This window comes from Sturnus vulgaris, unplaced genomic scaffold (assembly GCF_052056855.1).
Source record: "Sturnus vulgaris isolate bStuVul1 unplaced genomic scaffold, bStuVul1.hap1 Scaffold_374, whole genome shotgun sequence".
Lineage (NCBI taxonomy): Eukaryota > Metazoa > Chordata > Aves > Passeriformes > Sturnidae > Sturnus > Sturnus vulgaris.
Window position 1 is genome coordinate 822,177 of NW_028276427.1, and position 27,824 is coordinate 850,000.

Genomic DNA, 27,824 nt, shown 5'->3' on the forward strand with positions numbered 1-27,824 from the left:
CTAGAAGACGAGGAAATTACCAGGCAGGCCACACTACAAAATCGTGCTGCTATAGATTTTCTCTTGCTACTGCACGGACATGAGTGCCAGGAATTTGAAGGACTTTGCTGTATGGACCTGACCTCAAAAGCTCCTAACGTCCATGCTGCCCTCCGAAACATGAACAACTTAATCAGACAAGTGAAGCAAGAATCTGAAGATTGGTTCAATGGACTGTTCAAAGGCTGGGGACTCACAGGGTGGTGGACATCTATAGTCAAAACAATTATGTTAATTTTTGTTATTCTTTTCCTTGTAATAATGGCATTCGGGATCCTACGTCACTTAGTTTTCAAAGCCATTAATAGTCTCATTCCCTCTACCTCAGTAGTCAATCACATAGAAATGAAAGACTTGAAACAATCTAACCCTCCCGCCAACTACAAGTGGTGGGCAAAATCATAATTTGAATGATACCAATATCCTTCTTTCAACTTTGTTAAACAAAAAATGGGGAGATGCTGCGTTTCCTAGATACATTGTAAATGGTACATCCCGTGACCCCTGCTGTGCCCTGTATCTTGATCCACCTCCCCTCCTGGCCACACAGAGCTGGCTGGGATCCAATTTCTCCCCGCCCCCCCCTTTCCAGACCCTAGAAAAGGTCAGTACCCCCTGGCCTCGGTCTCTTACCCTGCTCCTCCCCCCATCTTTTCGCTCTTACCCCGCTCTCTTACACTGCTCTTTGCCCTCTCTTTTGCTCTTCCCCCTCTCTTTTCTCCCTCTCTTCTCCCTTTTTCCCTTCCCTTTTTCACTCACTACCCACGAGAAATAAACCTGTAACTTTATTAGGGGAAAGAGCCTCTTTTGATATCTTATTTACGTCCATGAGGCTAGGGCCCAGGGGAATTTCACCCTAACACCTGAGCTAGACCGGAGGAAGGGTGAAAAACCCAATTTTGGAGCCGAGTAAAAGCCTTCGCAACGGCAGCTCAAGTCTCTAGGTCACAAATTCAGTGTGTGGTCACAAATCCCTTTTGGAATCACATTTGCAGTTCAAAGCTCGAGATCACAATTCCACTCTGAGGACTCAATTCCGGTTTGGAATCACATCTGCTGTTCATGTCTCGAGGTCACGATTCCAGTCTGAGAACCCAATTCCGGTTTGGAATAACAACTGCAATTCATCGTTCGAGGTCATGATTCCAGTCTGAGGACCCAATTCCGAGTTGAAATCACAACTAAAGCTCAAGTCTCGGGGTCGCAATTCTAGTCTGAGGCCACAATTCCCCTTTGGAATCACAACTGCTATTCAAGGCTTGAGGTCACAAATCCAGTCTGAGTTCACAATTCCGGTTTGGAATCACAATGGCAGTTCAAGGCTTGAGTTCACAATCCCAGTTTGGAATAACAATTGCATTTCAAGGCTTGAGGTCAAAATTCCAGTTTAGAATCACATTTGCATTTTAAGTCTTGAGGTCACAATTCCAGTATGAGGACACAATTCCCGTTTGGAATCACAACTGCCGTTCATGTCTCGAGGTCACAATTCCTGCCTGAGGTCACAATTCCTGTTTGGAATCACAATTGCAGTTCAAGGCTCGAGGTCACAATTCCAGTCTGAGGTCACAATTCCCGTTTGGAATCACAACTGGAATTCAAGGCTCAAGGTCACAATTAGAGTTTGTAATCACAATAGCAGTTCAAGGCGTGAGGTCACCATTACTGTCTGAGGTCAAAATTCCCGATTGGAATCAGAATTGCAGTTCAAGGCTCGAAGTCACCATTCTAGTCTGTGGTCCCAATATGAGTGTGGTATCACCACTACAGCTCAAGTCTCTAGGTCACAAATTCAGTGTGTGGCCACAAATCCCGTTTGGAATTAGATTTGCAGTTCAAAGCTCGAGATCACAATTCCACTCTGAGGACTCAATTCCGGTTTGGAATCACATCTGCTGTTCATGTCTCGAGGTCACGATTCCAGTCTGAGAACCCAATTCCGGTTTGGAATAACAACTGCAATTCATCGTTCGAGGTCATGATTCCAGTCTGAGGACCCAATTCCGAGTTGAAATCACAACTAAAGCTCAAGTCTCGGGGTCGCAATTCTAGTCTGAGGCCACAATTCCCCTTTGGAATCACAACTGCAATTCAAGGCTCGAGGTCATAAATCCAGTCTGAGGTCACCATTCCGGTTTGGAATCACAATGGCAGTTCAAGGCTTGATTTCACAATTCCGGTTTGGAATAAGAATTGCATTTCATGTCTTGAGGTCAAAATTCCAGTTTGAAATCACATTTGCATTTTAAGTCTTGAGGCCAGAATTGGAGTATGAGGACACAATTCCTGTTTGGAATCACAATTGATGTTCAAGGCTCGAGCTCACAATTCCAGTCTTAGGTCATGAATCCTGTTTGGAATCAGAATTGCATTTCAAGGCTCAAGATCACAATTCCTGTCTGAGGCACCAAAACCTGTCAGGAGACTCTACTAAAGTTCAAGGCTCGAAGACACAATTCTAGTCTGAGGACCTAATACCGGTTTGTTATCACAACAGCAGCTCAAGGCTCGGGGTCACAATTGGAGTCTAAGTACCCAATTCCGGTTTGGAATCACAACTGCAATTCAAGGCTCGAGGTCACAATTACCGCTTGGAATCACAATAGTAGTTCAAGGCGTGAGGTCACCATTACTATCTGAGGTCGAAATTTCCGATTGGAATCACTATTGCAGTTCAAGGCTCAGGGTCACAAATCCAGTCTTAGGTCATAATTCCTGTTTGGAATCACAATGGCATTTCAAGTCTCGAGATCACAATTCCAGTCTGAGGTCACAATTCCGCTATGAAATCACAACTAAATTTCAACACTCAAAGTCACAGTTCCAGTCTGAGGTCCCAATACCGGTTCTGAATCGTAACTGCTCTTCATTGCTCGAGGTCACGATTCCATTCTGAGGACTCAATTCCGGTTTGGTATCACAACTGCAGCTTAAGTCTCGGGGTCACAATTCCAGTCTGAGGCCACAATTCCCGTTTGGAATCACAACTGCTCTTCATGTCTCGAGGTCACGATTCCAGTCTGAGGACCCAATTCCGGTTTGGAATAACAACTGCTATTCATCGTTCGAGGTCATGATTCCAGTCTGAGGACACAATTCTGATTTGAAATCACAATTGCAGTTCAAGTCTCCAGATCACAATTCCAGTCTGAGCTCACAATTCCAGTTTGGAATCACATTTGCATTTTATGTCTTGCGGTCCCAATTCCAGTATGAGGACACAATTCCTTTTTGGAATCACAATTGCAGTTCAAGGCTTGAGTTCACAATTCCGGTTTGGAATAACAATTGCAGTTCATGGATTGAGGTCACAATTCTTGTTTATAATCACATTTGCATTTAAAGGCTCGAGATCACAATTCCAGTCTGAGGCCCTGTGATTGGTTGACTTAGGAAGCAGAAACTCAGAAGAGGTTTTCCCAAGGGAATTTCCTCTGTGGGGTTTGGGATGCCTGCAACAGCCAATTAGACAAAGTTAGTTCGCTCCGTGAACACACATTTTGAGGAAGGTAATCCGGAACTGACCCTCTTTGTCTTCCTGCGGCTGAGCAGGTAACATCAACCCAAGCTTCCCCCTCCCCCATGCGGGGGGGGGGAGGCTTGGGAGGCCGCTTGGGCCCTGTTTACCAACGAGGGGGACCCGATGGCCGGAGGGAGAAAAAGTTGTATGATAAGACCTTCACGGCTTCCTCCTCCACGGGCCTGCGGCTCTGGCGTGGGGGGGAGGCCGACTCTTGCTGCTGCCGGACGGGCCAGGCCTTCCCAGGTGGCCATGAGCACTGTGGGGCTGCAGCCCAGCCCCAGAAAGTCTGATTAACACCTCAGCTGCCCCCCCAGCACAGCCTGAGCCTGGCCCAACTCTTGTAGTTGTGTTAAACTTTAACTCTTTAGTGTTCAGATAAGATTTGCAAAGCCTCCAGCCTTTCCTTTGACTATGAAAGGGAATAAGATTTCTGAAGTCAGTGATGTAAGAGCTAAGTTTTTAAGATGGAAGGAGAATGAGAAGATGCTGAAATGGCTGAAAATCTTTTTGTGAAATTGTAGGAATGAACCGATGTACTGAATATTCCTATAAACCATGGAAAGAGACATGGAAAGAGACATTTAATAAATGATTTGACTAAAAAGCACCTGTGTTGAGAATTTCTGCCCTGAGAAATGAAGGGGATTTTGGTTTTCTGAAGATGAAGCCTGAGCAGAGAGAAAGGAGACAAAGAGAATCTTTGCGGTTGAACATTTCATTCTTAAAAGTAATACCCCATGAAACAAACATGGCCCACATCTACAACTTTGGCACGGCTGTAGAGTTGGGAGGAGCGTCACAGTTGCAGATTCCTGGGCGGATGCAAATCGTGAAAGATAAAACAACAAGAGAACTGTCTTTTTTATTTCTTGTGGGAAAAATCTCTACAACTTCAACAAGAAGAGGCTTCTCTCTCCAGAAGTGAACTTAAAAAGACTAATTGGGCACTGACCGAAGTATTTGTTATATGTTTGTTTTGTTGTTATGAAAACTGGGAGAGGGAAGGAAGGAGTGATCTGAAAAATCTTATTCTGAATTTTTTTTTTCCCTCTCTTTTTGTTTGTGTAGTTAATAAATTTTCTTTTATACTCTCTCAAGTTTTAGGCCTGCCATGCTCGTTTGCTCCTGGTTCTGTCTCACAACAGAAAAAAATAAGTTTATTTAAATTGGCAACTCAAACTGAAGACATTAATTTGGAGCTTTGGCCGGGAAAGTCAAAATTAAACCAAGACAATTCCTGTTTGAAATCAGTATTGCAGCTCAAGGCTAGGCGTCACATTTCCAGTCTGAGGCCACAATTCCCGTTTGGAATCACAACTGCCGCTCAAGGCCCGAGGTCACAATTCCGGTTTGTAATCACAATGGCAGTTCAAGGCTCAAGGTCACAACTCCAGTCTGAGGTCACAATTCCGTTTTGGAATCACAACTGCTATTCATGTCTCGAGGTCACAATTCCAGTCTGAGGACCCAATTATGGTTTGGAATAACAACTGCAATTCATCGTTCGAGGTCATGATTCCAGTCTGAGGACCCAATTCCGATTTGAAATCACAACTAAAGCTCAAGGCTCGGGGTCACAATTCTAGTCTGAGGCCACAATTCCCCTTTGGAATTAAAACTGCTATTCAAGGCTCAAGGTCATAAATCCAGTCTGAGGTCACAATTCTGGTTTGGAATCACAATTGCAGTTCAAGGCTTGATTTCACAATTCCGGTTTGGAATAAGAATTGCATTTCAAGGCTTGAGGTCACAATTCCAGTTTGAAATCACATTTGCATTTTAAGTCCTGAGGCCAGAATTCGAGTATGAGGACAAAATTCCTGTTTGGAATCACAATTGATGTTCAAGGCTCGAGGTCACAATTCCAGTCTGAGGTCACAATTCCTCTATGGAATCACAATGGCAGTTCAAGGCATGAGATCACCATTACTGTCTGAGGTCAAAATTTCCGATTGGAATCACAATTGCAGTTCAAGGCTCAGGGTCACAATTCCAGTCTTAGGTCACAATTCCTCTATGGAATCACAATGGCAGTTCAAGGCTCGAGATCACAATTCCAGTCTGAGGCCCCAAATCCTGTCAGGAACCACTACTAAAGTCCAAGGGTCGAAGACACAATTCTAGTCTGAGGTCCCAATATCGGTTTGGTATCACAACTGCAGCTCAAGGCTCAGGGTCACAATTCCAGTCTGAAGCCACAATTCCCATTTGGAATCACAACTGCTGTTCACGTCTCGAGGTCACAATTCCAGTCTGATGACCAAATTTAGGTTTTGCATCACGACTGCCGATCAAGGCTCGGGGGCACAAATCCAGTGTGTGGCCAAAAATCAGGTTTGGAATCAAAAGTGCATTTCAAGGCTTGAGGTCACAAATCCTGTCGGAGGCCACATGTGAATTTTGGAATAACAATTGCAGTTTAAGGCTCGAGCTCACAATTTCAGTTTGGTACCAAAATTGCAGTTCCAGGCTTGAGTTCACAATTCCAGTTTGGAATCTCAATTGCAGTTTAAGGCTTGAGGTCACAATTCCAGTCTGAGACCCCAATACCACTTGGAATCTCAACTGCTGTTAAATGCGCGATGTCACTATTCCAATATGAGGACACAATTCCCGTTTGGAATAACAACACCTGTCCATACCTTGAGGTCACGATTCCAGTCTTTAGAGCCAATTCCAGTTTGGTATCTCAACTGCAGATCAAGGCTCGAGGACACAAATCCAGTGGGTGGTCACAAATCCGATTTAGAATCAGAATTGCAGTTCAAGGTTTGAGGTCACAAATCCTGTCTGAGGTCACAAGTGAATTTTGGAATCACAGTTGATGTTCAAGTCTTCAGGTCACAATTCCAGTCTGAGGTCAGAATTCCAGTTTGGAATAACAATTACAGTTCAAGGCTTGAGGTCATAATTCCAATCTGAGGACAAAATTCCTGTTTGGAATCACAATTGCATTTAATGGCTCGGGGTCACAATTCCAGTCTGAGGTCAAAATTCCGCTTTGGAATCACAACTGAAGTTCTAATCTCGAAGTCACAATTCCAGTCTGAGGTCCCAATACCGGTTTGCTATCACAACTGCTGTTTATTGTTCAAGGTTACGATTCCAGTCTGAGGACACAATTCTCTTTTAGTATCAAAAATGCAGATCAACGCTCAGGATCAGAATTCCAGTCTGAGGCGAAAAAATTCCCGTTTGGAATCAGAACTGCCGTTCAAGGCTGGAGGTCACAAATCCAGTCTGAGGCCACAATTCCCGTTTGTAATCACAACTGCAGTTCCACGCTAGAGGTCACAATTCCAGTTCTGGTCACAATTCCGGTTTATAATCACAATTGCAGTTCATGGCTTGAGATCACAATTTCAGTTTGGTAACAAAATTGCAGTTCCAGATTTGAGTTCACAATTCCAGTTTGGAATAACAAATACATTTCAAGGCTTGAGGTCACAATTCCAGTTTGGAATCACATTTGCAGTTCAAGTCACGAGGTCACAATTCCAGTTTGAGGTCACAATTCCGGTTTGGAATCACAACTGCTATTAGTTACTCGAGGACACAATTCCAGTCTGAGGACCCAATTCCCGTTTGTTATCACAAGTCCTGTTCACGTCTCCAGGTCACGATTTCAGACTGACGACCCATTTCCGGTTTGGTATCACAACCACAGCTCAAGGCTCGAGGTCACAAATCCATTGTGTGGTCGCAAGTCTGATTTGGAATCACAATTGATTTTCAAGGCTTGAGGTCACAAATTCAGTTTGGTACCAAAATAGCAGTTCCAGGCTTGAGGTCTCAATTCCAGTTTGGAATCAGAATCGCAGTTCAAGGCTTGAGTTCACAATTCCAGTTTCGAATAGCAAGTGTAGTTTAAGACTTGAGGTCACAATTGCAGTTTGGAATCACAATTGCATTTACATTCTCAAGATCAAAAATCTAATCTGAGCCCCCAATTCCTGTTTGGTATCACAACTAAAGATCGAGGCTCCAAGTCCAAATTGCAGTCTGAGGTCTCAATACCGGTTTGGAATTGCAACTGCCGTTCATTGCTCTAGGTCAGGATTCCAGTCTGAGGCTCCAGTTCTGGTTTGGTATCACAAGTGCAGCTCAAGACTCAAGATCACAATTCCAGTCTGAGGCCACAATTCCGGTTTGGAATCACAACTAAAGTTCAAGCCTCCAAGTCACAATTCCAGTCTGAGATCACAATACCAGTTTGGAATAACAACTGCAGCTCAAGGCTCGGGGTCAACATTCCAGTCTGAGGCCACATTCCCTTTTGGAATCACAACTGCAGTTCAAGGCTCGAGGTCACGAATCCATTCTGGGTACCCAATACCGGTTTGGAATCACAATGGCCGCTCAAGGCGCGGGGTCAGAATTCCAGTCTGAGGCCCCATTTCCTGTTTGGTATCACATGAGCAGATCAAGGCTCGAGGTCACAATTCCAGTATGGAATCACAATTGCAGTTCAAAGCTCAGGGTCACTATTCCAGTCTGAGATCACAATTCCAGTTTGGATTTACAGTTGCAGATCAAGTCTTGAGCTCACAATTCCGGTTTAGAATCAAAATTTTAGCTCAAGGCTCGAGGTCACAATTCTAGTCTGAGGTCACAGGTCCATGTTGGAATCACAATTGAAGTTCACATCTTGAGGTCACATTTCCAGTTTGGAAACAAAATAGCTGCTCATGGATTGCGGTCACCGTTGCAGTCTGAGATCAAAATTCCGGTTTAGAATCAAAATTTTAGCTCAAGGCTCGAGGTCACAATTCTAGTCTGAGGTCACAGGTCCATGTTGGAATCACAATTGAAGTTCACATCTTGAGGTCACATTTCCAGTTTGGAAACAAAATAGCTGCTCATGGATTGCGGTCACCATTGCAGTCTGAGATCAAAATTCAGGTTTGGAATTTAAATTTTAGCTCAAGGCTCCAGGTCACAATTCCAGCCTGAGCTGACACGTCCATTTTGGAATCACAATTGAAGTTGAAATCTTGAGGTCAGAATTACAGTTTGGAATCACAACTGCAGTTCAAGGCTTGTGGTCACAATTCCAGTCTGAGGTCACAATAGTAGTTTAGAATCACAATTGCAGTTCAAGGCATGTGGTTACAATTCCAGTCTGAGGTCAAAAGTCCAGGTTGGAATCACAACTGCAGTTCAATGCGTGAGGTCACAATTCCAGTGTGAGGGCACAAATCCGGTTTGCAATTACAACTGCAGCTCAAGGCTCTAGGTCACTATTCCAGTTTGAGGTCACAATTCCGTTTTTGAATCACAATTGCACTTCAAGGCTTGAGGTCACACTTCCAGTGGGAGGTCACAAGTTCATTTTGGAGGCAAAATTCAAGTTCAAATCTTGAGGTCAAAATTCCCCTTTGGAACCACAATTGCAGTTCAGGGCTCGAGATCACAATTTTAGTCTGAGGTCACAAGTCAATTTTGGAATCACAAATCAAGTTAAAATCTTAATGTCACAATTCCCGTTTGGAATCACATTTGCTGTTCAAAGCTTGAGGTCACAATCCGAGTTTGACGTCACAAGTCAATTTTGAAATCACAATTTCATTTCTATATCACAATTCCAGTCTGAGCTCAAAATACCTGTTTGGAATCATAATTCCACTTCTATGTCACAATTACAGACTGAGGGCAGAATTCCAGTTTGGAATCACAAATGCAGTTCAAGGCTTGAGGTCACAATTCCAGTTTGAGGTCACAATTCGGGTTTGGAATCACAATTGCAGCTCAAGGCTAGAGGTCACAATTCCACTATGGAAACACAATTGCAGTTCAAGGCTTGAGCTCACAATTCGAGTCTGAGCTCACAATTCCAGTTTGGAATCAGAATTTCATTTCTATATCACAATTCCAGACTGAGCTCACAATACCTGTTTGGAATCACAATTCCACTTCTAAGTCACAACTACAGACTGAAGTCAAAATTGCAGTCTAGAATCACGATTTCAGTTTGAGGTCACAATTCCATTTTGGGATGAGTATTCCGGTTTGGAATCACGTTGTGGAATCAAAATTCAGTATCAGAATTACAATTCTACTTCGGTACCACAATTCCATTTCAAAATCACAATTTCACGTCTGAGCTCACAACTGCAGTTTGGAATCAAAATTGCAGAACAAGGCTTGAGGTTCAAATTCCAGTCTGTCCTCACAATTCCAGTTTGGAATCACAATTACATTACAAGGCTTGAGGTCACAATTCCAGTCTGAGATCACAATTCCAGTTTGGGAGCAAAATTGCAGTTTAAGTCTTGAGGTATCCATTCCACTATGGAAACACAATTGCAGTTCAAGGCTTGAGGTCACAATTCCAGTCTGAGTTCACAAGTCCATATTGGAATCACAATTCAAGTTCAAATCTTGAGGTCACAATTGCAGTTTGGAATCACAATTTCCTTTCTATATCACAATTCCAGACTGAGCTCAAAATACCTGTTTAGAATCACAGTTTCACTTCTATATAACAATTAAAGACTGAGGGCAGAATTCTAGTTTGTAATCACAATTCCATGTTATGTCACAATTCCAGTCTGAGGTCACAATTCCATTTTGAAATCCCAATTGCAGTGAAGGCTAGAGGTCACAATTCCACTATGGAATCACAATTCCTGTTCAAAGCTCAGGGTCACAATTCCAGTCTGAGCTCAAAATTCCGGTTTGGAATCACAACTGCAGTACAAGCCGTGAGGTCACCATTACTGTCTGAGGTCAAAATTACCGATTGGAATCACAATTGCAGTTCAAGGCTCAGGGTCACAATTCCAGTCTTAGGTCTCAATTCCTGTTTGGAATCACAATGGCAGTTCAAGGCTCGACATCACAATTCCATTCTAAGCCCCCAGATCCGTTTTGGAATCACAACTGCTGTTCATGTCTCGACGTCACGATTCCAGTTTGACGACCCAATTCCAGTTTGGTATCACAACTGAAGCTCAAGGCTCGTGGTCACAATTCCCTTCTGAGGCCACAATTCCCGTTTGGAATTAAAACTGCTATTCAAGGCTCGAGGTCATAAATCCAGTCTGAGGTCACAATTCCTGTTGGAATGACAATTGCAGTTCAAGGCTTGAGTTCACAATTCTGGTTTGGAATCACAATGGCAGTTCAAGGCTCGAGGTCACAATTCCAGTTTGGAATGACATTTGCAGTTCAAGTCTTGAGGTCCCAATTCCAATCTGAGGACACAATTCCTGTTTGGAATCAGTACTGCAGCTCAAGGCTCGGGGTCACAATTCCATTCTGAGGCCACAATTCCCGTTTGGAATCACAACTGCAATTTAAGGCTCGAGGTCACAATTACAGTTTGGAATCACAATAGCACTTCAAGGCGTGAGGTCACAATTACTGTCTGAGGTCAAAATTTCCGATTGGAATCACAATTGCATTTCAAGGCTCGAGATCACAATTCCAGTCTGAGGCTCCAATTCGACTTTGGAATCATAATTGCAGTTCAAGTCTGGAGGTCACAATTCTAGTCTGAGGTCCCAATATCGGTTTGGTAACACAACTACAGATCATGTCTCTAGGTCACAACCTCAGTGTGTGGTCACAAATCCCGTTTGGAATCGCATTTGCAGTTCAAGGCTCGAGATCACAATTCCAGTCTGAGGCCCCAATTCCGGTTTGGAATCACAACTACTGACCATGTCTCGAGGTCACGATTCCAGTTTGACGACCAATTCCAGTTTGGTATCAGAACTGTAGCTCAAGGCTTGTGGTCACAATTCCCGTCTGAGGCCACAATTCCCATTTGGAATTAAAACTGCTATTCAAGGCTCGAGGTCAGAATTCCAGTCTGAGGTCACAATTGCAGTTTGGAATCACAACTGCAGTTCAAGACTTGTTGTCACAATTCCAGTCTGAGGTCACAATTTCGGTTTGGAATCACAATTGCAGTTCAAGGCTTGAGGTCACAATTCCAGTCTGAGGTCACAAGTCCATTTTGGAATCACAACTGCAGATCAAGGTTCGAGGTCACAATTCTAGTTTGAGGTCACAATTCCGATTTGGAATCACAATTGCAGTTCAAGGCTTGAGGTCACAATTCCAGTCTGAGTTCACAAGTCCATATTGGAATCACAATTCAAGTTCAAATCTTGAGGTCACAATTGCAGTTTGGAATCACAATTTCAGTTCAAGGCTTGAGGTCAATATTCCAGTTTGAAATCAAAATATCTGTTCATGGCTTGCGGTCACAATTCCTGTCTGAGGTCAAAATTCGCATTTGGAACCACATTTGCAGTTCAGGGCTCGAGATCACAATTCCAGTCTGAGGTCACAATTCCAGTTTGGAATGACAATTGCAGCTCAAGGGTCGAGTTCACAATTCCAGTCTGAGGTCACAATTCCAGTTTGGAATCACAATTGCAGTTCAAAGCTCGAGGTCACTATTGCAGTCTGAGGTCACAATTGGAGTTTGGAATCACAATTGCATTTCAAGGCTTCAGGTCAAATTCCAGTCTGATGTCACAATTCCAGTCTGAAATATTAATTGCAGTTCTCGGCTCGAGGTCACAATTCCAATCTGAGGTCACAATTTCCGTTTGGAATCACAATTGTATTTCAAGTCTTGAGGTCACAGTTCCAGTCTGAGGTCACAATTCTGGTTTGGAATCCCAATTGTAGCTCCAGGCTTGAGGTCACAATTTCAGTCTGAGTTCAAAATTCCAGTCTGGAAACACAATTGCAGTTCAAAGCTCAGGGTCATTATTCCAGTCTGAGGTCACAATTCCATTTTGGATTTACAATTTCAGGTCAGGGCTTGAGCTCACCATTCCAGTTTGGAATCACAATGTAATTTCTGTATCACAATTCCATTCTGAGATCAAAATTCCGGTTTGGAATCACAATTGCAGATCAAGGCTCGAGATCACAATTGCAGTCTGAGCTCACAATTCCAGTTTGGAATGAAAATTGCATTTCAAGCTTCGAGGTCACAATTACAGTATGGAATCCCAGTTGCAGTTCAAAGCTCAGGGTCACAATTCCAGTGTGAGGTCACAATTCCCGTTTGGAATTACAATTGCAGTTCAAGGCTTGAGGTCTCAATTCCAATCTGAGGTCACAATTCCGGTTTGGAATCACAATTGCATTTCAAGGCTTGTGGTCACACTTCCAGTCTGAGGTCACAATTCCGATTTGGAATCTCTATTGCAGTTCAAGGCTTGAGGTCACAATTACAGTCTGAGGTCGCAAGTCCATTTTGGAATCACAATTCAAGTTCAAATCTTGAGGTCACAATTGCAGTTTGGAATCACAATTTCAGTTCAAGGCTTGAGGTCAAAATTCCATTTTGGAATCATAATATCTGTTCATGGCTTGCAGTCACAATTCCAGCCTGAGGTCAAAATTCGCGTTTGGCATCACATTTGCAGTTCAGGGCTCGAGATCACAAAGAACTGCCTTGTTGTCATCAAAAGATCAAATCTCATTAAGAATTCTATGACAACAATGTAATGGACTTCCAGGAACCTCATTAATGCTCTCGGTTTCATTTTTGTGTATTTTTAATCCCTCATTTGGCAGCTTGTAAAACTTATCTTGGAATTCAGAGGTCAAGCAGGATTGACTTTGGATTGACCTTCACCTCTGGTCCCACTTTGTGCAAACACAACTTGTGCCAAGGTGGGTGAACTCATCACCTCAACTTTTCACTCCAGAATATCCCCTACTTATTTCCCTGTAGATGAACTCAGATCCACTCCTCACCTCCACTGGTCATCCAAGCGTCCATTCTGTTCCCCACAGGCCCTGGTGGCCCCAGGGAGCTCCCTTGGCCTTTCTCCTGCCCCTCTCCAGCCCGAGGCTGCTCCTCCTCTTGCTCCCTCCGGCTTAATCCCGTACGGTGCCTCTCCCTTCCTGGCCGCCTGCTGCCGAGGAAGGAGGACACAGAGAGTCTCGAGTGCTGAGCCCTCCCTGCTACCCCTGCAGAGCCTTGGCTGCGCTTCCCAGGGGCCTCGGATTTCCCAGACAAATTGTCTGCTGGGCTCCCTTCCATTACCTCAGCAATCTCCTCAGAAATGCCACCTCACTCCCCTTGACATCCCCTCACATTTTCTTACACAAACAGTTCTTGTGTCCCCTCTAAATGACCCCGGGTTTTCAGCTAAATGAATGGCATGACCCGTGCCCATGATTCACCCGGACCAAAATCAAGAGCAAATGTTGGTTGGGCTTTAAGAACTTGAAATAACTTTGAAGCAAAAGAGATCACCTTTTTCTTCTGGGTTTTTTTTCTTTCAGATGCCAGACTTGCCTCTGTGGATGCGTGCTTAACTCTTGCTGCAGGGGACTGTCAGGCCTGAATGGCCGTGAGTTCGTGTTCTTCTCACTGGGGAATCAGAAATTATTATTAATTAGACCACAGAAATGTTTTCTGAAACCTCTCCCCTTTCCTGCCCTTTGCTGGTACATCTCCTGCTTGTGCCTTTGAATTTACAGCTGTTCCCTGATGGCCCTGCCTGACTTCTGTGCAGCTCCTAGCTGGGAAAAACTGGGAAAACCTAGGGGGTACAGAGGTGAATTTTTTAGCTGGATTTTTCTAAAATCTCTAATTCTACTGAAATTATTTCCAATCCTCCCGTGAGAAGAGCAGGAACTCACCGCCATTTAGGCCTGACAGTCACTGCAGGAAATCTGACACAGTATTAATAAGTAACCTTTCCTGAGAGCAGTCATCACCCCAGTCCTCCAGCCTTGGCAAATTTTTTGCAATGAATGGACCCAAATTCTAATCCTTAACCTAAATTTCTGTCAGCTTTTGTTAGAAAGATACCAGACAGTAAATCATACAACAGAATTTTAAAATTGCACAAAGAATAACAGGCCCAGACCAAACCTAACCACCCCCATCACTGCTCCACCCCAATTTGGGGAGAAACAGTGATATAGTTTATAAATACTCTCCTTCCATGCTATTCAGTCCTTCACTGCACATCCCCAGAGAGGATTCATTCCACCTTTTGTTCCTAACAGCACCTCTCTCTCCAGCACCAATCCCACTTGTCACAGGCACAAAGGGAGCAGACCTAAGGCAATGGTTCCAGCAGCAGCGGCAATCCCAAGCTCCCTGTTCCCTGGATTGCTCATCCGAGCACTCCCAGGAATCTCACCTCAGCCCAGTCTCTCTCTCCTCAGAGGGAAACACAGCCTGACGGGACATGGCTCTGGCACTCCATTTCCTCTTTTTCCTGCTGAACTGGAAAGCCACGGGGTAAGCGCAGTCCCTCAGACCTTGCACCCCTGAACACCAGGAGAGCTGGAGTTTCACCCAGATCCCAGATTCCCTAGGCAGTTAATCCCAGCAGGGAGAAAAAGAGGATCCCTGCATTCTCTGAGTTACCCCACATCATGGGCAGGACCAGGAGCCCTCTAGGCACAGACCTCTGGTGCTGAAGCCTCTTGGCTTTGGCTGCTCAAACACCACAGCTCTTGGCAATGATGGGAGGAGTGTAATGATTTTTCCTGTCCTGAAAGAGAGGAGGAAAAGAAAATTAAGTCCACTGCAGAAGGATTCCAGCCCTCACACTTCTGCTCTGATGCTCACTGTGGGGTTTTATCCATGACAGGTGACACCAATTCAGAGTGCCCTTCTCCAGCATTTTTATTCCTAATTATTTCAGACATTAAAAGGATACTAATTTTTCTTATTGCATTCTTTCCTTAATTTTAACAGAACCATTTTCATCCCAGACCCCACTTGTCCGTTATTCAATCCTTTAGCACTGGACTTTGCACAAAGGGATACCCGTGGTGCTGCATCACAAGAAATCCCAAAGAGAAACCCCTCCAAAACCTGACAGAGAAAGGTTTCAAGGCACTCCAGAACACAGACAGATGTTCATACCTTGTCAGGCCAGACCAATTCTGTCCCATCCACCTGAGCTGTGCAGGTGAGGCAAAGGCTCCCCTTCCTCCTAGGGAATCACTGTGGTCTGAGACCACAGATATCCATCCTGGGGAGCACCTGGAAACAACGTGGGAAAGGCAAAATTAGACTGTTTTCTATCAGAAAATGAGTAATAATAATAATCAAAACTTCTGGACAAATTTAGTAACATCACTTTCATATGATAAATACAGGCCATGCCCATCCTTCAAGCCCAGGTGAAAACAGGAAAGAGAACTACAGGAAAAGCAGAGTCCCTTATTTGGATGTATTTCCTAAAGACCACATTGTATGCTCTTTGTTTCTTTAAAATAATGGATTACTGGTAAAAAGCATCTTGGGTCCATATTTTATCAGCCACAGGCAGGACAAGGTGAGCTACATCTGGAGAGCCAGGGAGATGCAGGACCTTGGCACACCAAGGATAAGAGCAAGGGAAGCAGGGGAGGTGTGGGGGGAGAGCTGGAGAAGTGAAGGAACAGGCATTTTCTTGTTCAGATTCATCAGTGCTGGGAACTTGGAAAACACATGGTGCTGCATGCATCGAGGACATAATGCCCACGATTTGGTTGTTTTCCTTTGCTCATAACCCTTGGCTTCATCCCCTCTCCAGAGGAGCAGAGAATTCCTCCAGGGTAAGGGTGAATCTGGTCCCACTCCAGGGATGTGTCCAGTAAAGGAGGGGAGTTGTTTAGAGGAACTAACTGACCACAAAAATCAAACCCATCAAACACTGAAGTGGCCTACACTGAGCTGTAACACCAAGTGTTCACAGCAAGCAGTGGCACAAAGTGCACGCAGGACCAAGAAGTACCACTTCATTCGGTTTTTCTGCTTACATGTATTTTAGTTCTGTTTCCCTTCACAGCTGCTATTCTGCCAAGGTCAGTTCCATTTTCAGAAGCCTGTGTCACATGTAGTCAAGGCTGGAAATCCTCCCTTAGGATTTCCACATCACATCTAGATTTGCTAGGAAGCACATGCACACACAGATGCCCATTTCTGTGATATGTCAGTCAGAAATCATGTAACCCAGCAACTTGCTCCTCACTGCACCACTTGGAAATACATTCAAAAGCCAGAAAAACCCCAACCAAACAACAACCCACAAAAGACACAGCTTAGCGCAGCTTCATCTTAATATTCTGGTCAGTGATGGAGAGAAAGGAGGAAAGCTATTCTTCTAGTTCTGCACCAAGCAGTTTGAAACAGCCAATACTGTCCCCACCTGCAGCTCTGGCAGCTTCCCTCCTTCCTTCAGCCTTGCCCTGACTTCTGAGGGGCCAGGGGCACCACACAACCCAAAAGGATCAGCACTCACACCCACCGCTAGTACAGACATCTTCATGGTCCATCTTTGGCCAAACAAACTCCAGGATATTTTTGTTTTCCTGACAGACTCGGCCAACTTCATTCCCATTTATCAAGGCAACAGACACCCTGTATGGCTCTGGGGTCAGAGGACCTCTGCTGGCACAAGAACCCAGGAGAAGATTGGAAGGAAGAATCCAAGAGCAAATTGAAATCCCAGCTATGCAATGAAGGCCTGCTTCTGGCAAGTTCCTTGTGGCTTTTGGGGCTCAAGAAAAGCCTTTAGACCATAAAAACATAGGTGAAAACCCCACACCGAGCACTTGGCTTTAAAGATGTTGCACTTAATGTTACAGACAGAATTGCTCTGGGATTTGGCATTTCCTGCACCCACACAAACACATTAAAAGAATTAAGTGCAGAGTCCTGAAACTCAGTTCTTCCAATCTTATTTTGGTGGTGTCACTTGACATACCTTAATCCACAGCAATTCTTCAAAAAATGAGAAGCAACCCCACCCCCCTTCAGTTTTCCAGTTTAAAGGTTCTCTTAAGAAAAAGTTAAAGAAAAGAAGAAAAACCCAAGACCTACTATCAGCTAGTGTACCAACCACCTGTTTTCCATAGATTTTTATTACACCCAATGGCTTCTCTAAGAAAATAAATTTGTACCTGCAAAAACCTGTGGGAATTACTGCGTTGGGATGGTCGGAACAAACTCAGGCGCTCTCTGTATTCTGGTCTTGAAGTTTGCAGTTTATTTCATAGGGCGTGGCTATATATGAGGCCCTGCTAGGAACTACAGCTGCAGCTCAGAGCAGGACAGAGAGAGAGGGATAGAGCAAGAGTAAGAGAAGAGAGTAAGAAAGCAAGAGCGAAGGGAGCGTAAGAGAGTAAGAGAGTAAGAGAGATATTTTCCCGTTTACAATACAATAAATCTATGTTGAATATTCTAATTTCCACTAACCAATCTAATACAAGATACAAATTCTCTAACATTTGCATGCAACCGAAAGGAATCACTATATTACCATGTTTTACTGCTTTTCTTATCTCTCAATTTTATCTGGGACCCTTCCTGGCATGTCTAGGGAGGATGTCTGTTTGCTTTTTGGTATTCTCAGCATCTAACATTATCTAAACAAAGGGGCCTTCAGGCATTCAGTAGCTTTCAGCCACACAGTCGAAAATTGCTATCATTTCTATTTTGCTTATATTTTCCATATTCTCAAAGTCTTTTGCTAGGCACTCGTACTTATAAGGTTTCCCTAATTCATCCTTCCCAACAAAAACCCATCCAGGAGGGGCAGGTGCTTCTGAGCCCACACCTCGCAGGTAAAGTATCAGAGAAGGAGTGGCACAGAGGGATCCAAAAGTGCCCAAGAGGTTCAAGTTCACTGTGTTTGTGCAGTATTATTTGAAACCAAAGCTCTCTGCAGCTGCCCCAAGCCTGGAGTCCACAGAAACGAAATGAGCTCCCCCTCCTACCACATTTTCTGCCTTCTCTCATCAAGGGAGAATCACATCATGCAAAAGATAATAGAGAAGATGGTAACAGCAGTCCAGTGCCCCCAGGATGGCTGGCACCAGGGTTCATTCCATCCTCTGGCTGATGGAACTTAAACCCAGGTGTTCTGGGATTGAAGGAGCAGTCAAGTTTCACCACTTGCCGTTCCACTCCCTCCCACGTTTGCAGAGCAGGAATATCGCTAGGTTCCGTATTACATCCCAAAGAAGCAGCCCCGGGAGTTCTGCTGGAGCTATTGGCTCACAGACTTCTACACACTTGATCAGAGAAATTTAACTTTTCTAAGCAAAATACTTGAGAAAAATACCACTATGATAATACAGATTACTTCAAAAAGTGATCACTATGTCACCTAACAAACCACTAAAAATACTTTTCAAATATACTGAGTCACACTACATACTTTCCTCTGTTAGAAAAAAAAAATGTTTAAGAAGAGTCTTAGGTGTTACAAAATAAACTACTACCTGCTTGAAGACCAAAAAAGAGCTCCTCATCCTGGAGTAATTCCTTCACAGCAGCCCAGTCTCGTGTTAATTGTTTCAGTGTCAACTAGAGGTTCCAGGATATCGGATCTAAGTCTTCGACTTCTACCGGGAGTTCTGGTGCAATTGAAAACACCAAGAAGCGTGCGACCCTTCCTCTGAAAATAAAATAGATGTAAAGAACACATGCAGAGATGGCAAGTGTCAGGAGACGTTTACAAGCAAGAATCTCCTACAAATATGAGGTATGCTTTGGCATGCTTAGCATGTCCCTTTTTTCTACGTTTATTATATCAACTCCAGCAGTTTAGGATGCTAGGAAATTCAATGTGATTTAATATAATATTAGCCCTCAATTCTATCAGTATAAAAATACATTTGTACTTAGTATTTTATTCCTATTTTGTAGTACTATTCCATTACTACTGCAGTGGAAAATTTTACATTTTCCCCCTCCACTAAACTAATTAAAAATGAACAGGCCAACCCTACACAAAGAGGTAAATTATAAAGTTACAAAGATCAAATATTAATCAGAACAATTTACTTGAAATTACATTTCTGAAAATAATTTAAAATCGATTTAGAAGTCAAAAAGACAAATTGAGTTTGGAGAAGGCGTTCGGCACTCCAAGGGCAGCCAGGGTTACAGGTGGTGGCAGCTTGGGGCCAGGAGAAATCCCGGTCCATTTGGAATTTTAGCAGGCAGAAGCCTGGTTTGGTGCACAGGTCCCTGGACACGAAGTCTGGCCCTTTTCCCTGTGAAACAAATCTTACCCTTGCCAGGTTCCTGAAATCAGCTACGAGGAGGCTTTTGGCACTCCAAGAGCAGCAGGGTCACAGCTGGATGCCGCTGAGGTCTGGGTGACACCATGCTCCATTTGGAATTTTAACATGTAGATGACTGCTCCTGGTCACAGGCCCCAGGATAGAATCTGATGGCCTTTTCCCTGCGAATCCAACACTCACGCTTCCAGGGTTCCTGAGATGTGCACAGAGGAGGGTTTCGGCACCCCAAAGGCAGCCAGGCTTCTAAGTGGTGGCAGCTTGGGGCTGGGAGAAACCACGCTCCATTTGTAATTTTGTCAAGCTGAAGGCCGGAACATGGCTCTGGACATGAATAGCGGTCCTTTTCGCTGTTAAACAAAACCGGAAAAAAAACTTGGTCTGTTCTGAGTTTTAGCAGGCAGAAGCCCAGGCCCAGGCCCAGCATCACTGGACATGGGGAGTTGCCCAATTTTCCTGTGAAACAACACTCACCCTCCCAGGGTTCCTGAGACCAGTTAGGAGGAGGCTTTTGGCATCCGAAAGAGAGCCAGGATTACAGGTGGGGGCAGCTGTGGTATGGAAGCAATCCCGGTCCATTTGGAATTTTAGCAGGCAGAAGCCTGGTGGGGGGCACAGGTATCTGGACAAAAACTGTGGCCCTTTCCTCTGTGAAACAAAACTCATTTTGCCGGGTTCCTGAGACCAGTTAGGACGGGGCTTTTGGCACTCCATGAGAAGCCAGGGTTCCAGGTGGTTCCAGCTGTGGTATGGGAGTAATCCCAGTCTATTTGGACAAAGAAAACCTAAGACCCTCACCGAAATCCAGAGGCCCCCCTAACCCTAGAGATCCCAAAGCAAAGACACCCCCCTAACCCTAGAGTGAGCCCAAACCTAGATGCCCCCATAACCCTAGACGCCTTCATAACCCTAGTTGCTCTGCTAATACTAGAACCCCAGTGAACCCTAGACATTCCCAAACCGCAGACACCCCCCAAACCGTAGAGTCACCCCAAGCCTAGATATCCCCACAACAATAGACACCCCAAAACCTCACACATAACCCCTAACCCTAGACTCTCAGCGAATCCTAGACATGCCCCTAAAACTAGACACACCCAAACCCTAGACACCCCCCAACCCCAGAGCCAGCCCAAGCCTAGACACCCTCAAAACCCCAGATGCTCCGTAACTGTAGAAGCTCCCCTAATCCCAGACGCCCCCACAACCCTAGACACCCCCAGAACCCTAGATGTCCCCCCAACCCTAAACTCCGAGCCAACTCTAGACAGCCCCAAACCCTAGAAACCCCCGTAACCCTACAGTCAGCCCAACCCTCGTTGCCCCCAGAAGCTTAGACACCCCCAGACCTAAGCCTAGACTCAGTCTAAAGCTAGAAGCCCCACAACCCTAGATGCCCTCAGAACCCGAGAAGCTCCTGTAACCCTAGACCCCCACATAACACAACCCCCACATAAGACAACCACATAACCCTAGACACCCCCTAAACCTAGAGCCAGCCCAACCCAAGATGCCCTCAAAACCCTATACACGCCCTAAACCTCAGATGCTCCCCTAAAATTAGACCTTCAACAAACACTAGATGTCCCCATAACCCTAGACACCCCCAAACCCTAGACACCTCCTGAAGCCAAGAACCAGCCAACCCTAGACACCCCCAAAACCTCAGATGCACCCCTAAAATTAGACCCTCAGTGAACCCTAGATGGCCTTCAAACCCTAGACACACCCAAACCCTACACACACCCCTAACCCAAGAGCCAGCCTAACCCTAGACAACTCTACAACCCTAGACACGCCCAGGACCCTAGAAGATCCCCTAACCCGAGACCCCCAGCGAAAACCACACACCCCCATAACCCTAGATACCCCCCTAATCCGAGACACACCCCTAACCCTAGTCCCTCAGTGCACTCTATATTTCCCCATAACCATAGACACCCCCAAATCCTAGACACCTCCCTAACCCGTGAGCCAGCCTAACCCTAGACACCTGCACAACCCTAGACGCCCTCAGAACCCTAGAAGCTCCTCTAACCCCAGACACCCTGCGAACCCTAAACACCCCCATAACCCTAGATACCCCCCTAACCCTAGACACTCCCCTAACCCTAGTCCCTCAGCGAACCCTAAATTTCCCCCTAACCGTAGACACCCCCAAATCCTAGACACCTTCCTAACCTTGGAGCCAGCATTACCCTAGACACCCCCACAACCCCTGACGCCCTCAGAACCCTAGAAGCCTCACTAACCCCAGATCCCCAGCGAACGCCAGACATCCCTGTAACCTTAGAAAATCCCTGTAACTCTAGAGCTAGCCTAACCCTAGACACCACCAAACACTTGACACCCGTCTGAGCCTAAACCCCCCTAACTCCAGACCGTCAGCAAACCCTAGATGTCCCCCTAATGCTAGGCATCCCCAACACTTGACACCTCCCTAACCGAAGTCAGCCTAAAGCTAGAAGCCCCCACAAACCTAGACGCCCCAGAAACCTAGAAGCTCCCCTAAACCTAGACCCCCAGCAAAGCAGAGACACCACCCTAACCCTAGAGCCAGCTCAACCCTAGACGCACCCACAACCCTAGACGCACCCACAACCCTAGACGCTCCCAAAATCCCAAACGCTCACCTAAGCTTAGATCCTCAGTGAACCCTAGATGTCCCCCTAAACCTAAACACCCCCAAACCTTAGACACCCCCAACCCTAGAGCCAGCCCAACCCTAGACACCCCCACAACTCAGATACTCCATAACCCTAGAAGCTCCCCTAATCCCAGACTCCCCCACAACCCTAGACACCGCCATAATCCTAGTCATCCCCAAAACCCTAGATGTCCCCCTAACCTTAGATCCCCAGCCAACTCTAGACATCCCCAAACCCTAGAGACCCCCGTAACCCTACAGTCAGCCCAACCCTCGTCGCCCCCACAACCCTAGACACCCCCAGAAACCTAGACGCCCCCTAAACCTAGACCCTCAATGAACCCCAGATGCCCCCCAAACACTAGACACCCCCAACCCCAGAGTCAGCCAACCCTAGATGCCCCCACAACCCTACACGCCCTCAAAACCGTAGATGTTCCTCTAACCCTAGACCCCCAGAGAACCCTACACATCCCTAAACCCTAGACACCCCCTAAACCCTAGAGCCTCCAAACCAGAACCCTAGAAGCTCCCCTAAGCCTAGATCCCCAGTGAACCCCAGACACCCCTATAACCCTAGACGACCCCCTCACCCTAGACCCCTAGCGAACCCTAGATGCCCCCCAACGCTAGACATCACCAAACCCTAGACAAGCCCCAACCCTAGAGCCAGGCTAATCCTAAACGCCCCCACAACCCTAGACACCCCCAGAACCCTAGACACACCACAAACCCCATACCCCCAGCTAACCCAAGATGCCCCCCACCCTAGACCTCCTCAAACCTTAGACACTCCCTGAACCCCAGAGTCTGCCCAGCCCTAGACACCCCCACAATCCCGGATGCCCCCACAAGCCTAGACGCCCCCTAACCCTAGACCCCCATTGAACCCCAGATGCTCCTCCCCAACCGTAGACCCCCCAGTACGCACACCACGGCCACCCATGTAAAAGCCCCCGACACAGAAAGGCAAGCAAACCATCCAACCCACAACCTGCCATAAAACAGCCAGATTGCAGCCAAATGGCCGGAAGCACCCCGCCATGCCAAGCCACCAAAGCCAACCAACAACCAGGGGCCCTCCAAAACCGCACCCCATGCCCAAGCCCTTCGGCCCATCAAGGAATCCCCAGCAATCCCAAGCCATCACCACACCACAACAAGCAATACCACGGTTCCCAATCTAGACCCCGCCCTGCACCAACGAAGAAATAGCCCAGCCAACACAGAAGCACACCCTCACCCAACGCAACTCCACACAGAAGAGCAGGACAAACCCCAGATCACCTCCCAAGGGGACACACAACCGCAGACAACCACAGCCGACACAGAGCTCACCCACCATCCCTCGCCACGCCCAGCACCGGGCAGGCCGGCACAGTTCCAGAGGCCGAAAAGCCTGCAGAGCAGTCGCAACGACAGACGCTCACACAGAAGGCAGTGCGGGAGAGGAAACGAGCCCACCCGTAGTCGCAGCCCCCTAACCCACACCCCAGATCTGGCACCCCCAGCCCGAGCAGTCCCATAAAGAACCCCCGCCCATGCCAGAGAAAAAGCCCCGCGCATCGCCGGGACAGGTGGAGCCCTGGGTCCCCGGGCCCGCAGGGGCAGTTCCCGTGTCCCGGCTGGTCCCAGGCACCCCGAAGAAACCGCCGCCCCCTCGCAGGGTCCCCGGCACAGCTCCAACCCCCGTGGCTGCAGGGGGAGCTTGCCCAAAATCCCAGCAGCAACCCAGCGCGGTGCCTCTTGGTGGCAGAGTGGGAGCCGTAGACCTAGCCCCCGGCCCGCCCCCAGCACTCCTGACCGGTGCGCCCCCTCCCAGCTGTGTCCACGCACGACCCGACGCCGGCCCGGCCATCCCGCGCCGAGCCCCACCCCTGGGCAGGACCACCCGAGCCACCCCCGATGCGTACAGGACCCGAACTAGAAGCCCCGACCCCCTGGTGGTCCCTCCCCAGCGCCCCGACCCTGCTCGGGCCATTCCGCCGCACCCAACCGCAGCTGGCCCACCCATATAGAGCGGTGCCACCGAGGCAGCTGCACCCCAATGCCGCCGCGTCCCCGCCATCCCCCCTGCCATTCCCCGACCATGCCTCGCAGGCCCGCCTTACGCAGCATCGTTCGACCGCCCCGCTCTGTCCCGTTCCCCGTGCGCCCACCCCGCTCCCTCGCGTCATGGCACTGCTCCACCCCAGCGGCGCTACGGCAAACCCACTCACAGGAGCGTGTCACCATACTGACCCAACGCCCAACGCCACCCCACCCCCGGCGCGGCCAGCCCGTACCCGGCAGCAGCCTGACCCTGGTTGCCACGACTGGCCTCCGGGCCCCCGACCCCTGCGAGACCCATCACCAAGACCGCCCGCACACCTGCACGCGGGCCACCATAGGCTGCAGAAACACGAGAGAAGAAGGAGCCCACTGGGGTCAGGGGGCCGCCATCTTGTCCGGCGTCACGTGGACACACGGGAGCAGCCATCTTGCAAAGCAACCACATGGCCTCTCGGGGGCCTCCATGTTCAGCCCCAACCCTGTGGCAGCAGGGGGTGGCCATCTTGGCTAGGGTTAGGGTTTAGGGTTAGGGTTTTTGACTGCCCCCCCCTGCGTTACCCTCTGCGCCCCCTCCGTGCCCCCCCTCCCCCCCTTTCCCCTTCCCTCTTTCCCCCTTCCACTCCCTCCCCTCCTTTCTCCCTTTCCTCCTTTCTTCCCTCTTCCTCCCCTCTTCCATCCTCCCTTCTCTTCCCCCTTCCCTCCTCTCTTCCCTCTTCCCTCCCCTCTTCTCTCCCCTCTTCCATCCCCTCTTCCCTCCCTTCCCTCACCACTTCTTTCTCCACCTCATGTCCTCCAAAACACCACTGCTTGCCTCTACCTTCCCACATGCCTTAGGTACTGCCTTCAGCTCTCACCTCTCTTCAGCTTTAGCCTCTACCTGTGGGCACATACATTTAGAGAGCTAGGCAGTTAGAGCTTGCAAATTTTTTGCAGGCCTGAATTTCTCCTGACTCTCAGCTCCATTCCCAGGCTCACAAGCTGACTCCAGCTTCAGTTATGGAGGAAGCATCCCGAGGTGGTGAAAAAGAGTGGAATTCATAATAAACATTAACACCTCGTGTCTTTCCTGTGGGATATATAGGTACTGCCCCATGGATGTTTTTCCCAATTGTCCAATCAACTACTGTCCTGTCCTAGCTCCAGGTAACATGCTTTAAATACGGACTGTCCATACATTAAGGTTGGCCTTTTTTCCCTAAAGACGTCCATGTGTGTTGCTGTCCATTCTCTTCTCACTTCCACTCTGCATTCACATCTGCCTTCCTGCTCGCCTTTGCCTTTACCTTCGCTTCTGCACACTCTCTGCCTGCCACTCTGACTTTGCTTTTACACTCCTCTCAGCCTTCCACTGTACCTTCGATTGTAGATTCCTGACTGCATTCCAGTCCAGATTTGGTTCTAGCATCCTCTCTGCCTTGCACTCTGGATACAGTTCAGTTCAGATGCCTTCCAGTATGCCTTTGGTTCTAGATTCCTGTCTGCTATAGTGTCTGCTTCCTCCTGAAATCTAGAATCCCAATAACCCTGTAGTCAGCAGAACCCTAGACAAGCCCATAAGCCTACACTCAGACCTATCTCTAGACCACTCCACCCCTAAACACCCCCCATCAATAGACACCCCCCATCACTAGACACCCCCCCCATCCTATGACACCCCCTCAACCCTAGACAACCCCGTCCCTAAAAACCTCCTCAAATCTACACACGGCTTCATCCCTAAACATGCCCCCATCCCTAGACAGGCTCCCATCCCTAAACACACTCCCAACCCTAGACACCCCCATAAGACTAGACCACTCAAACCCTAGACCACAAGAACCTTAGCCCCCCTCTAACCCTACTTAGGATTAGGGTTCAGATTCGGGTTGGGTTCGGGTTAGGGTAGGGGTTAGGGTACAGGTTAGGGTACGGGATAGGGTTAGGGTACGGATTAGGGTACGGGTTAGGGTACGGGGTAGAGTTAGGGTACAGGTTAGCGTTAGGGTACGGGTTAGGGTATGGGTTAGGGTACGGGATAGGGTTAGGGTACGGATTAGGGTACGGGTTAGGGTACGAGGTAGAGTTAGGGTACAGGTTAGCGTTAGGGTACAGGTTAGGGTATGGGTTAGGGTACGAGGCAGAGTTAGGGTACAGGTTAGCGTTAGGGTACGGGTTAGGGTATGGGTTAGGGTACGGGTTAGGGTACGGATTAGTGTACGGGTTTGGGTTAGGGTACGGGTTGGGGTAAGGGTTAGGGTTAGGGTTAGGGTACGGGTTAGGGTATGGGTTAGGGTCCGGGTTAGGGTTTGGGGTTAGGGTTAGGGTACGGGTTAGGGTACGAGTTAGGGTACGGGTTAGGGTATGGGTTAGCGTACGGGTTAGGGTTAGGGTACGGGTTAGGGTTAGGGTTAGGGTACGGGTTAGGGTTAGGGTTAGGGTTAGGGTTAGGGTTAGGGTTAGGGTTAGGGTACGGGTTAGGGTACGGGTTAGGGTACGGGTTAGGGTACGGGTTAGGGTACGGGTTAGGGTTAGGGTTAGGGTACGGGTTAGGGTTAGGGTTAGGGTTAGGGTTAGGGTACGGGTTAGGGTACGGGTTAGGGTTAGGGTTAGGGTTAGGGTTAGGGTACGGGTTAGGGTACGGGTTAGGGTACGGGTTAGGGTTAGGGTACGGCTTAGGGTTAGGGTTAGGGTTAGGGTTAGGGTTAGGGTTAGGGTACGGGTTAGGGTTAGGGTACGGGTTAGGGTACGGGTTAGGGTTAGGGTTAGGGTTAGGGTTAGGGTTAGGGTTAGGGTTATGGTACGGGTTAGGGTACGGGTTAGGGTACGGGTTAGGGTACGGGTTAGGGTTAGGGTTAGGGTTAGGGTTAGGGTTAGGGTTAGGGTTAGGGTACGGGTTAGGGTACGGGTTAGGGTTAGGGTACGGGTTAGGGTACGGGTTAGGGTTAGGGTACGGGTTAGGGTACGGGTTAGGGTTAGGGTTAGGGTTAGGGTACGGGTTAGGGTACGGGTTAGGGTACGGGTTAGGGTACGGGTTAGGGTACGGGTTAGGGTTAGGGTTAGGGTACGGGTTAGGGTACGGGTTAGGGTACGGGTTAGGGTTAGGGTACGGGTTAGGGTACGGGTTAGGGTTAGGGTACGGGTTAGGGTTAGGGTTAGGGTTAGGGTTTGGGTTAGGGTTAGGGTTAGGGTACGGGTTAGGGTTAGGGTACGGGTTAGGGTACGGGTTAGGGTACGGGTTAGGGTACGGGTTAGGGTACGGGTTAGGGTACGGGTTAGGGTTAGGGTACGGGTTAGGGTACGGGTTAGGGTTAGGGTACGGGTTAGGGTACGGGTTAGGGTACGGGTTAGGGTACGGGTTAGGGTTAGGGTACGGGTTAGGGTACGGGTTAGGGTACGGGTTAGGGTTAGGGTACGGGTTAGGGTACGGGTTAGGGTACGGGTTAGGGTACGGGTTAGGGTACGGGTTAGGGTACGGGTTAGGGTACGGGTTAGGGTACGGGTTAGGGTTAGGGTTAGGGTTAGGGTTAGGGTTAGGGTTAGGGTTAGGGTTAGGGTTAGGGTTAGGGT

At 47.6% G+C, this 27,824-nt stretch overlaps 1 long non-coding RNA gene across 1 annotated transcript; it reads right to left on the reverse strand.

Annotated features, from left to right (window-relative positions):
* Positions 1-15,028: 15,028 nt before the first annotated feature.
* Positions 15,029-18,855, reverse strand: LOC148217717 (uncharacterized). Its single transcript, XR_015800820.1, has 3 exons — positions 18,776-18,855; positions 15,429-15,548; positions 15,029-15,051 (listed from the first exon to the last, which is right to left on the reverse strand). It is a non-coding gene; the product is annotated as an uncharacterized LOC148217717 (long non-coding RNA).
* Between the last annotated feature and the right edge of the window lie 8,969 nt (positions 18,856-27,824).